Below are 15,421 nucleotides of genomic sequence, written 5' to 3' on the forward strand. Positions count from 1 at the left end.
GCCTCGCGAGCCTGGAGACTGGGTGTCCGCGGGTGGAGGCGGGGCCTCGGGGGCGGGGCCGGCCCCGGGACACCCCAACCGCTGGAGACCTGCGAAACCGCGCGGGATATGGGCGGGAAGAAAGAGCTTGCGGTGTGTCTCCTCTCCCTGGGGTGCGGAGCCGCGTGGGAAGTGCCGAGTCGGATCTCCCATAACAGCGAAGGAGCAGCGTGCAGCCTAGGGGATCGACTGTAGGCCCACCGGAAGTAGGATTTGGCCCCAAGTAGCCTTTACTTTGGAGACCACAACCAAAGGCATTCCTTAGGGGCTTTCAACCCTCAGGACACGGGTTCTGCTGGGGGTGGAGCCCCCAGAACAGCCGGCCGGACCCATACGCCCTCCCTACGCAGTGGGCAGGGCGCTCAACATGCACGTACTTACCTGTGGGACCTTCGCCTGGAATTTCTTGCACCTGTTACAAGACTTCAGGGAAGAGACAGGTGGCGAGGTCCCCTCCCAGCCCTCTTCTACGGAGCAAGTTCTTTGTGCCCTTCCCACCAGGGGTCGTTAGGGGCTCCGGGGTTACCAAGGGGATCTTGAAGAGGCTGAGAGAGCAAAGAGGAAAAAGGGGGTGTGGTTAGGGTTAAATCTCCAAATCCTGGCGGCTTTGGGACAATGGCCACTCACCCCCATGAGCGTCCCAGTCTCTAGCCATCACAAGAAAGGGGAAGATGGAAACAGTTGTTGGTTTATGATGAGACGATGATGGCCAAAGATAGCTAAGCATCTACATGTAGAGTAAAACTGATTTAAAGTAAAAACGGGAACGAATCTCATCCGTCTTTGTGCAAAAGGCTTTCCTGATTAGTTTCTCTTTCCCAGAACTGGCCCACAGGCTGGGGACTGGGCACCTGCAGGGGGCAGAGGCCTGAAGGAGGCCCAGAGTCTGGGAAGGCACAGCCAGATGACCCACCCCAATCAGAAATCCGAAAGGCTTGTTCCTATTGTGCTCAGTTCCCAAAGATGTTTGGCGCCCACAACACTCCTGGACTGGACTTCACTGCCCCAAAGGACTTGGATCAGCCTAACAGATGCTGACTGCTGCTTCTCTCGCCTCTGCCCCAAGGGGACACTGGGTTACCTAATCCAAGGAGCCTTCCAGCAATTATTTCATGAGAAAGTCAAATGCCAGAAGGCGTACATGTTGTGTGGGTACCCAAATGTTCCAAGTAGCCATCTGGACAGGCTGAGCCAAACCACTCCCCAAATTCTTTCTGCAGGCGGAACTTTGATAGAGACCTTGAGAAATGCCGCTGCAGCAGCTCTCACACCAGACAGCACTCACAGCCCCTACAAGTCCCAGCACAGGAGCCTGGATTTCAAAAACCCTGGTCTGAGCCAGAGAAAACCTTTTCCTTTTAAGATGCAAGAAAGGATGATGTGGGGAAGGCTTAGGGGTACTGGACTGGTTGGTCCCTGGCCCCACACAGTTGTGTACTTAGACCATAGGCAAGGGAGTGCAGGGCGGGGGGGAAAGGGGCTGGCGCAGAAGGAAGGCTAGCTAAGCCCAAGTGGGAGCCCTGGTAGGGGGGAGGAGGCAAGTAGGCACAGGCTGCCCAGGATCCAACCACAGTCTCCAGATTAGTTATCTGGTCCCTTCTGAGCCATCTTCGGAATATTTAGAAAGAGCTGCTTGGGGACTGTGAGGGGCACCTTCTGGTGCTGAAGTGGGAACTTTGTCAAGGGCAGAGATGGGGCTCACTGTAAGTTCTGGGGAGGCAGATGGTACAAGATTCAAACCCTCCCCCTTGGCTCCTTTCCCTCTATTCAGACCACTGAGTCAGTAGCTGAAGATGATCCTGGGAGGGAAGGAGAGTCAGAGAGAGATGGAGGGAGAAAAGGAGTGAGGGAGGGAGGGAGAGAGTGATTCTGGAGCAGGAAGGCAGCGGGACTAAGGACCAGCACCACTCTATGAGCTGACTCCATGACAGGTGGGGGAGGCTGCAGCCCTGCTCCCAGGCCCAGAGGCTCCTCTCAGCCCCTCCCCCCTCCTCCCTCCTCCACTGGGCTCTGCCCTGTACCAGGCTGTGAGGGAGGTGAGGGCTGATGACCTGGCTGAACTCACTCCACATTCACCAGCCCTGATGTCACCAGCAAGTGGAGGCCAACCTCCCACAGAGTCCTGGGGGCTCTAGTGCCTGCCCTTCCAGCTCCCCCTCACCTGGCTCTGACCCTGCTGGGTGCATGCCTTACTCTGGTTCGAGGCTTCAAGCAGGATGTGGGACAAGCCTTCCCTGGGCTCCCTGCCAGTCACTCACAAAACCAAATCCTTGCCAGGCCAAAGCCACAAAGTTAGGGAGCTTAGAGTTATGGGTCTGAGATGGGGAAACTGAGGACCTGACAGGAGCAGGCACTTGCCCAAGACCACACAGGAAGGCATGCAGAGACGGCATGGAACCAGGTCCTGCCTCCAGAATAGAGTACTTCCTTTCCCTGTGTGCTAGTCAGATTCAACCCATTCCTAGGAGTTCCTCCTTGCTCCCCAGATGGGCTGGAGGCTCCCCTGCCCTGGAATTGCTCCTCAGAGGTCTCTAGTGTCCCCCAGGGTCCTCTGGCAGAAGCCAGGAAGACCACTCCCTTTCCCTCTCCCTCACCCGGCTCTCCTTTTTGCCTTTTCCTCCCCAGTGACCTTCCTAGGTGGCTGTTCTCTTGCTCAGAGTCCTGTGGCTCTGTGCCAGGTCCTCCCCCTCTCCCCTGCACACCCTCCTTTGGTGGTATCATTTGCCCCCCCCATGCCTATGTGGTGTTTGCCTCCTCCATGCTGAGGACTCCTCCTTTTCCTCCTGCAGCCCAGCCTCTCTCCTGAGCCCCTTTCCCTATACCTACCCCTGAAAGGCCCACCCTCCCCAGACTTACAGGGGCTTACAGAGTAGGGAAAGGACATACAGAGTGCGGTGGTTCAATCCTGCACACCTGCCTAGGACCACTGCTCCACACCCCAGGCCCACTGCATGGTACTAGTGTGCACACTTGTGTGCACGGCCTGGCCCCCGTCCACGGAGAGCAGAGCTATCTCAGCTGTCCGTCCATCCGCACACCTGGTGCAGCAGCGAGCTTTAGTAAATGCCAATAAACATTGGGTGATTGGATGTCTGGGAAGAGGCAACTCATTGAGGAGTCAGAGAGACAGATGGGCCTGCAGATGGATGGACATTGGGGGTGAGGGAGAGGCAAAGGTGGCCCCCAAATTTTGGCTAGGGGTATGGGGTCCCGTTCACTAAGTTGCATCACAGAGAAAGTGCATAAGAGGAATTGCAAGCTGGGTCTCCAGGCCTGTTTCCAAGTCACATCAGCTTTTGCACAGGATCAAAGGCAGCTGTCCATCTCACTGGGGATCCCTCCAAGCCCCTCTGCCAGGAAGGATGCAGGTTGGAGGATTGAGCCATGATTGGCCCTGCCAAGCCCCCAGAGAGGCCCCCATGTTTGGGGCAGCTAATTGGCCTGGCGATTAGGAGGTGCGGGCTGCCTGCAGACCCCACTCCTCTCTGTCTGCAGCTGCAGGCACCCAAAGGGAGTGAGCTAATGAGGCCTCCAAGGAGAAGTTCACTCCAGGACTGACCCCACCACCCCAGCAAACATACCATCCCCCGCTCCTCCTAAATACTGAGACCCAGCCTCTGCCCCTGGAAACCGTTGCCATGTTGTGGGATGCTTAGGGGAGGAGACACAGGGCTTACATTTATCTCTTCCTGCCGGGTTGCTGGGTTCAGGAGCCAAGAAGAGGATAAGGGAGGAGGTGGAAGATGTGGTGCAGGCTGTGCAGGAACAGAGGCGCCCTGATGGGCAATCTTGGAGCCCCCAAGTCTCATCTCTAGTGGGGACCCAGGCCAGTGCCAAGAGAGGGCCACATGGGTCTCTGCCCTTTCCCCCAGCTCTGCCTGCCTGAAGCAGGGCTCCAGGGCCCATCATGGGACCCTCAGGCCCTAGGAGGTTGGTTGGGAAGACACTCTCCCCCTGAGGGACTCCAACTCCCCTCTACCAAACTTCCTCTAAACTCCACCCCTCCTCCTCAGTAGACACCCTGCCAGACAAATGTATACTTTTTTTTTTTTTTTGGTAAAGACTCACTCTCACAAAACTAGGCTGGTCTTGAACTCTGGCCTCAAGCCATCCTCCCACCTCAACCTCCCAAAGTACAGGGATTATAGGTGTGAGTCACCATGCCTGACCCATGTGAGTACATTTTTAATGTTCACCTTTTCCCCGTGTATCTTAAGATGTGTCTGTGCAAACATCACGTGTGTTCCTGCATATGCGGCTGTGTCTGTGTAGAGAAAGGGGTGTGGCTAAGGAGCCCGTATTCCTTGCCTGCACAAATGGGGGGTGGGTATGTGCACACTTAGAAGGACCCATGCTTATAGGAGTTTTTAATGCATTTGATTGTAGGTGGGGAACATGTGTTTATATGTACACATATGTATACATGGCTGCAGCACGTGTGTCAAGGTAGACATCAGGGTATGTCCTATGCTGTAAGTGCTGCCCCCTTGCTTGTACATGTGCTGTTGTACACAGGTTAAATCACCATGTGAGTGTGAAAATGAGTTTGAACATATACAAGGTATCCTGAATGCAAATGCACACCCAGCATATCACATGCTCCACTTCTGGCTGACTCTAATCAGATGTAGAAGTAGGTCTCCAGAAGGTACAGACCCTTGCTGCAGTGAGGTCTGCTTTGCAGAGACTCTTGCATATAATTTTCAAGGGTAGCCTTAATATGGGGAGGTCATAAGAGACAGTGGAACTTCCAGCCCTCCCAGACCAACCTCAACCCAGAGACAAACTCCTACTCTTGCATGGAGGAGCCCGCCAGTTCTCCCATAGAGGTGGCGGCTGCAGAGGGTGTGGGCTGGAGACAGCTGCTGGGCTCACATTTTCTACTTATGGGATCCTCCCCCTGGGTCCCATCCCCTATGGCCTGGGGAGGTGTCTGCACTGAGAACTGCCCACTGGGAGGGAAGACTGAGATCCAGGGGGAGTAAGCAGAGGTGGCAAGCACCCTGCCACATCTGTCTTGGACCCCAAGGGATGGGGGAAAGGGGTTCTGGGGCAGGCCAGGCCGAGCCTGGGGGCCCTCACAGCTCATATCCGGATTCTTGCACCTCTGGAAACCACCCAAAGATGGGAGGAAGGAGGATCGGCCTTTCCTCATCTAACAACAGTCCTGAATGCACACCCCCTGCCCTGCCGAACCTGGCTGCCCCAGCCTAGAGAACCCTGAAACCAAGCAGTCGTTGCTGGGGCCCAGAATTGGGCTCATACACTGCGTTCCTTTTCCCTTCTCCCCTGCCCTCTCCACACATCCCACCAAAGGCCTGGACCCTCCTGCCTAGCCTGGGCCTGCCTCCCCTCCCCCTTCCCAAAGAAAGGGCCAGGGGGAGGGGTTATTTATAGGGCCTGGCTCAGCGGCCTCCAGGACAAGAGGAGCCAGAGCTTCAGGGCTATGGCTCTCTGGGCCTTCCCCAGGGGCCCCACAGGATGGGCAGTGTCCGCTTTCAGCTCAGCAAAAGGCTGCGTCAGTCAGAGTGGCAGTGGGGGTGGGGAGGCCAGGCCAAGGCTGTGGGGGCTGGGCTGAGGCCTGGGTCAGGGGCTCATTGCAGCCATTTGCAGCCCATAGACAAGCTGGGCTTCCTTGGAGCAACTCTGGAGACTAACTGGGGCCGGGGACTTGCAAGGGAGGCCTCAGGGGGTAGTGGCCACCTCTTTGGGAAAGCCTGAAGGTGCCTGCCACTAGGCTGGTGCCTTCCCCACAAGACCCCAAAGGTATCTTGCTTTGACAAAGCTGTCCCCGCTAGGACCCCCTTGCCCACAGGAAATGCTTTCAGGGCCATTCAAGGCCCTTCCTCACCAGACCCCACCTGCCGCTCGATCTCCCCTTGCATTGGTCCCCCCCACCAAGCATCTCTTTCACTTGCCAAATTGGCACATTTCTGGTCATTTTTTTTTTTTTTTTTGAGACAGAGCCTCAAGCTATCCCCCTGGGTAGAATGCCATGGCATCACGCTCACAGCAACCTCCAACTCCTGGGCTCAAGCGAGTCTCCTGCCTCAGCCTCCCAAGTAGCTGGGACTATAGGCACCTGCCACAATGCTCAGCCATTTTTTGGTTGCAGCCATCATTGTTGTTTGGCGGGCCCAGGCTGGGGATTCGAACCCACCACCTTAGGTGTATGTGGCTGGCGCCTTAGCCGCTTGAGCCACAAGTGCTGAGCCACATTTCTGGTCATTTTTCAGATCTTCAGAATCCAGCTTAACTGTCATCTCCTCTGTGAAGCCTGTCCATTCTCCATGCCCGCTGGAACACACCCTTCCTCTCCTTCCCTGCCTCCCCCTCCAAAGCAGAGCTATGTTTCTCTGGAGTAGTGTTCTTTGCTTGGTGTGTGTCTGCCCATTCCCAGCACATAGAGGGTCCTCTCTGTCCCCATCACAAAGCCCCATCCCCACCAGCTAATGCTAATTGAGTGAGTGAATTAGTGAGCTAATGAATGAACAATGGATGACCAAGAGAACAAGGGAAGAAAGGAAAGCAGAAAAGACAGCACCCCCTCCCCCCAGGTCTCCGGAGCCGGGGTGCCCAAGGTAACTGCTCAGTGTCCCAGTGGGTGGGAAGGTGGCAGGGCAACCCAGGCCAGGGCTCAGAGACGCGACTCGGCCCTGGGCAACAGCCAGATCGGTCATTCTCATTCTTTCCAGATCAAAGTTCCCCCAGGGAACAGCCCGGAACCTGACACTGGCATGAGGGGAGGAGGGGCTAGCCCTGTGCAGGGGGAGGGCACCAAGAGACCAGGCACCTGTCCCCAGCTCCAGGGACACCCAGCCAGCAGCTCAGAGAGGGACTAGACACATACACACACCCACTCCATCCCAGCCCTAGCCCCACCCTGATAAAGGGCCACACTAGTGGGGGGAGGCAGGACCCCAAGCCCACCCCACCCCCAGGGCCTCAGGGAATTGACTCCTAGCTACCCCACTGTCAGATGCCCTCCAGGTACCTCTCTGCCTCCCTGTGTACATTTCTGTCTCTGCTCCTTTCAGTCTTGGCTATCCACATTTCTGTATCTCTCTGTATTCTTTGTCCTCCTAGGTCCTTTGTCTCTCCCTCCATCGTTCTGTGTCTTTCCAGACATGAAAAGTAACAGTGGAGTGGCTTGTTAGTCCTTGCTTCTAAGGAGAGAGTCATCTTCATTCCTCCCTCCTCTCCACCCCCGTCTCTACAATCTGCAAGGAACAGAATTTTCCTGATGGTGGGATGGGGATGGGAGAGGATGGGAGAGAACAGAACTCATTAGCCCCGCTGCTGCCAGGCCTCTTTGGCACCCTCAGGCTTTGTGACTAAGCTGCAACCTTTAAGAGCAGACAGGGAGAAAGGGGGCAGAGCTGGTCTGGGGCAGGAGGCAGGTGTCCCTGGACCAGGTCCCTGAGTCTGCCACTCCTTTGTACTTCCTAATTCCACTCCCAATTTGAAAAGGCATTCCACAGTCAGAAGTAGCATGGGCTTCATGCCCCTTGGGCCCATGTGCAAGCTAGCACATGAGGGTGCATGCACACACACAAAGCATAGAGGTGGACTTAAGAGCACCTGACTCCACGTAGCTCAGTAGGTAGGGCACCAGCCACATACACTGAGGCTGGCAGGTTCAAACCCAACCCCGGGACAGCTAAAACAACAAAGACAACTGCAACCAAAAAATAGCCAGGTGTTGTGGCAAGCGCCTGTAGTCCAGCTATTTGGGAGGCTGAGGCAAAAGGATTGCTCAAGCCCAAGAGTTTGAGGTCGCCGTGAGCTATGACACCTTGGCATTCTACCCAGGGTGACAAAGTGAGACTCTGTCTCAAGAAAAAAAAAAGGGCTCGGCGCCTGTGGCTCAAGCAGCTAAGGCGCCAGCCACATACACCTAAGGTGGCGGGTTCGAATCCCCAGCCCGGACCCGCCAAACAACAATGATGGCTGCAACCAAAAAATGGCCAGGCGTTGTGGCGGGTGTCTGTGGTCCCAGCTACTTGGGAGGCTGAGGCAGGAGACTCGCTTGAGCCCAGGAGTTGGAGGTTGTTGTGAGCTGTAATGCCATGGCACTCTACCCAGGGGGATGGCTTGAGGCTCCGTCTCAAAAAAAAAAAAAAAAAAAAAAGATGAAGCCACACTGCTTCTGGTTAAGGTGGTTGCAACCAATCATTTCCTTCTGCTTCAAACATAGACATGAGATTTTTAAAACATTAATAATCACACAAATGTGATTAGTAAGAAAAGAAGGATGTGTTTGTAGTCAAGATATGGAGCCTTCTTCAAGGGAAGGAGACGGAGTCTGCAGGAAAGAAAAGGCACTCATGTTGGCAACCTCTGGGGGCTGAGAGGAGAACAGAACTGGACGTTCAGAGCGTGGGTCACAGTGTAGATGTGAAGCAGGACTGGGATCTGAGCGTGGCTGGCATTGGGACATGCACTGCCAGTTAACATAAACCAAAACAGCTACATCTACCCTTCAAGGTCATAGCAAAGACCAAGCCACATGCCTGTGGTCAGCCCCTCGCCTGTGGTCAGCCCCTCAGCAGAGCCACCAAACTCACAAGGACTGTCCTAGAAATGAATTACTCACATGAGGTGGAGACCCACCACGAACACTACTGAGAAAACCCAAGTCTGGAGCCCAGCACAATACAAACCAAGCCGAGGCCACTAACAGATGGCCTTGGTTTTTACAGAATCTCTAGATAACCTCAAAACCAGGAATCACAGAGCACTGAGGACGACCAAGACCATGAAAGCAAATAAACTCAACTAACAGAAGAACTGATAGCTGAGAATATAAAGTTTTAGAGCCATGTAAAAAACACTTTATAGATAGTATCTTTGAAGTCTTCAAAGGATGAAAAAGGAGAAACATGAAACAAAATGAGGGAGCCATGAAATAGGAATAAGACATATGACAAAAATTCCATTAGAAAACTGAGGATTGGCTCGGCGCCTGTGGCTCAGGTGGCTAAGGCACCAGCCACATACACCTGAGGTGGCAGGTTCGAATCCAGCCCGGGCCCGCCAAACAACAACTACGGCTGCAACCAAAAAATAACCGGGCATGTGGCAGGCGCCTATAGTCCCAGCTACTTGGAAGGCAGAGGTAGGAGAATCGCTTGAGCCCAGGAGTTGGAGGTTGCTGTGTGCTGTGAGCTATGATGCCACAGCTCTACCCAGGGTGACAGCTTGAGGCTCTGTCTCAAAAAAAAAAAAAAAAGAAAGAAAGAAAGAAAGAAAACTGAGGATTTATTAAAGTTCTGTTAAAAAAATAAAACCTCAGGCTCAGTGCCTGTAGCTCAAGTGGCTAAGGTACTAGCCATGTACACCAGAGTTGGCAGGTTTGAATCCAGCCCGGAACTGCCAAACAACAATGACAACCGTAACCAAAAAATAGCTGGGCGCCGTGGCGGGCTCCTCTAGTTCCAGCTACTTGGGAGGCTGAGGCAAGAGAATCGCTTAAGCCCAGGAGTTGGAGGTTGCTGTGAGCTGTGACACCACAGCACTCTACCCAGGGTGACAGCTTGAGACTTTGTCTCAAAAAATAAATAAATAAAATAAACCCTCAAATGGTAGGCTGCGTATCTGACTAAATATAGCTGGAAGGAAACATAATACACTTGAAGATTAAGTTTAGAAAATCTTCAAGAACTCAGCTCTCAAAGTCCAAGAGATGAAAAATGGAAAAAAAAAATTAGACACCAGGGAATAGAAATAGATCTGTCTAGAATAGATGGAAAGAATGGCTGAGGACTTTTTAGAAATGAAAAGATCCATAAATCCTTCGACTGACAAAAAAAAATTTATTACGTGCTAAGCATGATGAACAAATCAGGCTAGGCACGATGGCTCATGCCTGTAATCTATCACTCTGGGAGGCTGAGGCGGGAGGATAGCTTGAGACAGGAATTTGAGACCAGTTTGAGCAAAAAGAAATCCTGTCTCTACAAAAAAATAGAAAAATTAGCCAGGCATGGAGATGCCTGTAGCCCTAGCTGCTCAGGAGGCTGAGGCAGGAGGATCCCTGGAGCCCAGGAGTTGGAGGTTGCAATGAGCTATGATGACACCACTGCACTCCAGCCTGGGCAACAGTGTGACATCTGTCTCAAAAGACCCCACACAAATCCATTAGTAAAACTTAAGAACACCAAAGATGTTTTCAAAAGCCTAGAACCAGAGAAAAACCAGATTATCTAAAGGAAGAAATAAGAATCTCCCATCAGAATTTTCATCAGCATCAGCAACAATGGAAACCAGAAAAAATGAAATACTATTTTCAGAGTGATAAAGGAAAATACCCTTGAACCTAGAGTATTGTACACAGCTAGGCTATCCTGCAAGAGGAACGGCAAATTCAATACATTTTAGACACCCAAATCACTTGTATATGATTCTATTTATATGAAATGTCCAGAATAGGCAAAGCCTAGAATAGTGGTTACCGAGACTGGAGAGGGAGTGGCCATGGAAAATCATAAATCTTCCGCACACCACTGAAGATTCTGCTATCACCACGGGCCACCACCCCACCCAGTGTTCCAGTATTGTAAGAACAAGCCGTACCCTAAATCTCGTTTCTTATGAGGTGTCCCTGATGCCAAGGTTCCCATCTTTGACCTGAGGTAGAGGCGACAGTGGGTGAGTTCCCGCTCTGTGGCTACATGGTTTCAGGTGAACATGACCAGCTTCTCCTCTGAAGCCCTGCAAGCTGCTCTTATTCGTGCCAACAAGCACATGGTAAAGAAAGAGTTGTGGAGAAGATGGCTTTCCTATCTGAGTGCAGCACCACCCTTCCCACATCACCTGCACCCAGACCCTATCCTGGGCTGGGGCAGACAGGCTCCAGATAGGTGTGCATGCTGCCTTCGGAAGGCCCCAGGGCGCTGTGGCCGGGGTGCACCTTGGCCAAGTCATCCTGTCCACCTGCATCAAACTGCAGAACCAGGAGCATGTGATTGAGGCCCTACACAGGGCCAAGTTCAAGCTCCCTGGCCACCAGAAGATTCACATCTCAAAGAAGTGGGCCTTTACCACATATCACACAGATGAATTTGAAGACATGGTGGCTGAGAAGCAGCCCATCTGGTCGTGAGGTCGGATACATCCGTCCACAGTCTAGGCCCCCTGGACAAGTGGGGGGCTCTGCACTCACGAGGGCTTCCACTGTGCTGCCCCCTCATTCATGCCTGCCAATAAATCCTACTTCCTGTCCAAAAATAAAAAATAAAATAAACTTGCAGTGGGTTGCAAGAAGCAATAATGCACAAACTGGTTAAACATATTGGCAAATCTGAATATCTACAGCTCTAAGCATCGCCACTAATATTTCAGAATGTGGGTGCTGCTGGGAGGAGGAGGAGAATGGAGGTCAGTCAAGGATATCGTGTTCAGGTGCTGCTGGTGTTCGAAACCAGCCCGGGCCAGTGAAAACCACAATGGCTACATCATTTATTTCATTATATATTTTAAATTTTGATTTTTTAAAAAACAGGCCAAGTTCTCAGCAGCACCCATAGCTCAGTGGGTAGGGTGCTGGCTACATACACCCAGGCTGATGGGTTCAAAACTGGCCCAAGCTAATTAAAACAACAACGGCAGCTGCAACAAAAAAATGTGGCGGGTGCCTATAGTCCCAGTTACTTGGGAGGCTAAGACAAGAGAATCGCTGAAGCCTAAGAGTTTGAGGTTGCTGTGAGCTGTGATGCCCTGGCACTCTCCCAAGAGTGACATAGTGAAACTCTGTCTCAACAACAACAACAAAAAAAAAGACTGGTCTTGAACTGCTGAGCTCCAGCAGTCAGTCAGCCTCAGCCTCCCAGACTGCTGGGATTACAGGCGTGAGCCACCCACTGTGCCTGGTCTTTCTCTTTTTATGTAACTATCTTCCTCGGTTACTGGAAGTTAGGTGGCTCTTTGCCTTTACAAGACTCTAGGTTTAATTGCTTATCTGCTAGAACCCTTTGCATCACCCACTGGGCCAGAGAGTATCTTTGGTAGCATTCTAGTAACCTTATTTATTCATCATTTTAAAGACAGTCTTGCTCGGTCGCACAGGCTGGAGTGCAGTGTCTCTTATTCATAGCTCACTCTAGCTGTTGAATTGGAGCCCTAAATACAACGCCTCAAACTCCAGAATTCGCCACATGATAGTCAAGGGCAAGTGTTCTAGGTGAATGGGAACATGGCATCTTTAGTGCATAGCTTTTAAGGTTATTCTTTTGGAAGTACAGGGTAAGAAATTTTCTCTTAAGCAAGTGTGGTGAAAGTTGTACAGATAGAATTTTTGCTCGGGGATCTTCCCACCTCAGTCTTGTTGTAGCTCCGCCAATGCCTGGCTGAGTTTTTGCTTATTTTGCAGAGACGAAGCCTTGCTTTTTTGCTCAGGCTGTCTAGTAGCCTTATCGATAACACGATCATCTCAATGAAACTGTGCAGTATCGTTGTGGATTTTATAATTTTAATAAGAGAAACTAACTTTTTTTCTTTTTGTGATGGGCATCAGAGCCGTGGTGGCCCACAGAGTGGGGGAGGGGGTTTGATGACACTTACTGGGGTAACAGGTGAGTTTGACTTGAGAGGTGCTTATAGGGGTGTACACTTTTGAAACACATTTGAATGTAAAGATTTATGAATTTGTATGTAAAGTACGCCTTAGTAAAGGAAATTAGAAAAGAATACTAAGAAAAGCTAACATTTACTGAGTGCTATGCCCACGCAGTCTGCCATGCAACTTTAAAATGGTTTTTTTTTTCATTTAAACATTGCAATTGCTCGAGGAAGTGAGCACCGCTTTTATTCCCATTTTAGAGGTGAGGTTACACAGTTAGCAAGTGATAGAGCAGGGGGGTGAATCCAGCATGTGGTGTACTCCCATTGTAAATGAGAGTACTGAGACTTGGCTGATAAATGTTGGATGAAACCAGCTGGGAAGTTACACATCTGGGACTTAAACCGAGGCCCCATGGCTCCAAAGTCAGCCCAGTTTGTATAGCACATTGTCTTTTGTTGTTGTTGTTGTTTTTGATAGGAGAATCTATTCACCAATATTTATGCCTGCTGTGGTCCCTATTCTTTATCCCTCCTTAATGTGTCTAACGTTACTGATGTCCCATGTAAGAAAAAGACTGAGAAAGTCTTGTCATATAATAATGTTTTTAATAATCTGATTTTATTTTGAAGATTTAAAAAGTACCTTAAGGACTTGCATTGCTCTATAGTCATCGTTGCATTCGTAAATGATATCAAACTTTAGATCTGTCGATTAATGGCATGTAAAATGAGATGTCAAATGAGCAAGGGAAATAAAAATAGAAATAAAACACTGGGGCAGTTAAGATTTCTCTTAGTAAACAAAATGCATTTCTTGTGAAATATAGTGCTTATCTGTAGTTTCACCAGTAATTTTGCTAGTAAAATACATTTTACTACATGCTATTCAAGAAATTGGGGACCATTTCTGCTTTGTAGCAGAAAAGAAAAAGAAAAGAAAAATATTTATTGATCATAGAGCCAGGCATGGTGGCTCATGCCTGTAATCCTAGCACTCAGGGAGACCAGGACAGGAGGTTTACTTTAGCTCAGATTTTGAGATCGACCCAAGCAAGAGCAAGATCCCATCTCTAAAAATACTCAGGCATTGTGACCGGCACTGTAGTTCCAGCCACTCAGGAGGCTGAGACAAGAGGATCACTTGAGCTTAAGAGTTGAGGTTGCTGTGAGCTATGACACCATGGCACTCTACCCAGGGCAACATAGTGAGAACTGTCTCAAATAAAAAAAAGGTTTATTGATCAAACATGTATCAATCATGTTACTGTTTTTCATTGTGGTTTTAAAAATACACAACATAAAATTTACCATCTTAGCAGGCAGTTGGGGGTGAGGTGCACATGGGGCCTTTAGACCTCTGGCCCACCAATGCTGAAGAGGATGGCAAGCTAACCCAGCACCTCCCGTGATGACAGAGTCTCTTCCAGTTTATAGGGAGGATCAAGAGGTTGGGCTGCATACGGCCAGAGTCAAATCTCCCTAGACCAGGATTATGGGCTCTGTGATATAACCTGGGAGGGGCACAGGGCAAGGCGTATGGTATGGACCCTGCTCTGATCTCTGGAAGAAACCCAGAGGGGAACTAGAGGAGGTGACTTTTTTGCAGAGATGCTCCAGGTCTCTGCTTCCTGGAGCCCCGTGTGGCTAGTGAGCTCTTGAAACATAGCTGATCCAAGTTTGAGAAGTGCTGCAGGTGTTTTAAGACTTCATACAAAAGAAAAAAAAACCAGAATATCTCATTCATAATACTTTTTTAGTGATTACAAGTGGGACAATTGATTTCAAAATTGATTACAGCACTGTGTGTATTGGGGTAGATAAAATATACTGTATTTAGCGTAGGCCAGGTGCAATGCCTCATACCTACAATCTCAGTGCTTTGGCTGGCTGAGTCCAGAGGATTTCTTGAACCCAGGAGCTAGAGACCAGCCTGGGCAATACAGTGAGAATCCTATCTCTAAAAAGAAAATTTTTTTAATTAACCAGGTGTGGTGGGTCAGGCCTATAGTCCTAACTACTCAGAAGGCTGAACAGAGGATCTCTTGAACCCAGGAGTTGGAGGTTACAGTTAGCTGTGTTCTGGCTACTCTATTCCAGCCTGGGCAACAAAGTAATAGCCTGTCTCTAAAAATATATATATACAGTAGAATCTCCACAGTTGACTACCTCCTTAAATTGACCTAATTTTTCATAGACTGGACATGCACCAAATACACTGTGGGCCTAGTTCCTTATGTTGACCACCTCTGTGTATTGACCAGCTGTTACAGTCCCTTGGGTAGTCAACTTACAGAAGTTCTACTCTATATATACATATACCACAACAGAGAGAGAGAGACAGAGAGAGAATAATTTCATGTCTCTTCTAACTTGTTAAATTGTGGCTGCTAGAAAACTTAAAATTACTATCCGGTTCACATTATATTTCTGTTAGTTAGCAGTGGTCCAGAACGAATAGTAATAGCTAACACGTACTGAGTGCTTACTATGTTCCAGGCACTCTTGCAAGCATGTGACAATAACTCACTTAAGCATCACAACAATTCTATATGGTTGCTAATCCCTCCTTTAAAGAAGAGGAAACAGAACTTTACTAACTTACTAATGCCAGCAAGCCAGCATTCAGGGAGTGGGCTTTAACTTAGGTAACCAAGGTGGTAGGGCCTCATGTCCCACCTCTAGACCATGTGGATTACCAGGACTTGATTGAAAGCCCTGGGTTTGAGGTCTGGCTCTGTTTCTCTTCTTCTCTTTTCTTTTTCTTTCTTTCTTTCTTTTTTTTTTTTTTTCTTTTTTGAGATAGAGTCCCACTTTGTTGCCC

At 50.1% G+C, this 15,421-nt stretch overlaps 1 pseudogene; it reads left to right on the forward strand.

Moving 5' to 3' along the window:
• Window positions 1-4,199: 4,199 nt before the first annotated feature.
• Window positions 4,200-11,143, forward strand: LOC100962511 (annotated as a pseudogene).
• Window positions 11,144-15,421: the final 4,278 nt, after the last annotated feature.

The sequence above is a fragment of the Otolemur garnettii genome, unplaced genomic scaffold, assembly GCF_000181295.1.
Source record: "Otolemur garnettii isolate 467f Iridium unplaced genomic scaffold, OtoGar3 scaffold00145, whole genome shotgun sequence".
NCBI lineage: Eukaryota > Metazoa > Chordata > Mammalia > Primates > Galagidae > Otolemur > Otolemur garnettii.